Genomic DNA, 1,763 nt, shown 5'->3' on the forward strand with positions numbered 1-1,763 from the left:
GAAGAGTCAAGGCTTAACCCTTGGCCATTATGAGGAAAAGAGATTTTTCTTTTGTTGTTTGTTTTTTTTGAAAATCTTTCATCAGGTACGTCTTTCTAGCTGAATAACAAGAAACAGAATTCTGAGCAAAACTTTTTTAAAATACTAAGGGTATTTTGGTTAAAACTTTTGAAATACTGGGAGTTTAATCAAAACCAATTATATCGTTTGCAAAGCCTCAACAGGGGTATTACCTTGTCCTGAATAAAAACAAAGTTAAAGGTGGAGTAAATTCGGAAACAAACAGTAATAAACTTCTAAATTTGGAAATTATGACTGAAAATTCATGTTTATTTAAGCAGTTTTTTGGTAAAATCGAACTTAGCCAGAATTTCGAAGAAGTGTCAAAGCTTAACCCGTGGTCTTTAAGAAGAAAGAAATTTGTTTTTGTTTTTTTTAAATCTCGCATCAGGTGTATCTTCCTAGCAGAATAAGATGAAAACGAATTCTTAACAATTTTTTTTTAATACCAATGATTATGCTTTGGTAATTTTTATGAACAAAAGACATTTTTTAAACACCCAAATAACTGCATATTTTAATGATAAACAAAATGTAAAATCTCTGATTGCGTGCATTTCATACAAAAACATTAGTAGTTTAATGAAAACAGTTATATCTTTTGCAAAACTTTAAAACATGTTTTCTCTTATCGAGAATATAAACAACATTAAAGATGAAATAAATTTTGGAAAACAAGTTAATGTACTAGTTTTTGAGAAGCAGTTTCGTGGTTTGCTTTTCTTGACTAGTTTGTTTGAAGTTAAGCACAAAGCTACACAATGGGTTATCTGTGCTCTGCCCACTACGGCAAAACCCGTTTTGTAAAATTGTAAATCCGCAGACATACCGCTGTGCCACAAGTAAAGTAAAATCGAAGTTAGCCAGAATTTCCAAAAAACGTCAATATTTAACCCTTTGGCATATTGATGAAGGACAGTTTATTAAAAAAACTTACATTAGGTAAATATTTCTAACAGAATAATACGATAAAAAGTTTGGAACCAAGTTTTTGAAAAATACCAAGGGTTAAGCCGTAGTAATTTTTGATTGTTTATTTTTAACACGCGAGTAAGAGCGTATTTTAATGCATGAGTAAATTTGAATTCTCCAATTTTATATGATTCTTTCAAAAACAACAAGCTGAAAAATTAGGAGTTCAATGAAACCAGGTATATATTTTGCAAATCCTAAACAGAGGTTTTCCTCTTATCCATAATGAAAATAAAATTAAAGGGAGACTAAATATAGAAGAAAATAAAAACAGTATTGAGCTAATAAGTTCCAGAATTTTGATTGAAATTTTTATTTTTAAAAGCCGTTCAATAGTTTAATCTTTTCCAAGAGTATCGAACATTCGATGTTACCAAGGGTTTCAAGAAACATCAAGGCTTAACCTTTTGGCATTATGAGGGAAAAAATTATAAATATTGTTACGTCTCTGTTCGTTTGTTAATTTCCCGTAGAAATTCTTCCCGAGAAACTTCAGCGATACATGTCTATTCTTAAATGCCCCTAGTGGCACAGCGGTATGTCTACGGACTTATAACGCTAGAAACCGAGGTTCGATACCCGTGATGGGCAGAGCACAGATAGCCCATTGTAGCTTTGTGTATAACTACAAACAAAATAAAACTAGTTTATTCTTTCTCAATACAACTTTGCAATACACTTAAACACACGCTATAATTCTCAACGAACGATTCACGCACTTTACTTCCTAC

This window comes from Limulus polyphemus, unplaced genomic scaffold (genome assembly GCF_000517525.1).
Source record: "Limulus polyphemus unplaced genomic scaffold, Limulus_polyphemus-2.1.2 Scaffold7683, whole genome shotgun sequence".
NCBI classification, from domain to species: Eukaryota; Metazoa; Arthropoda; class Merostomata; order Xiphosura; family Limulidae; genus Limulus; species Limulus polyphemus.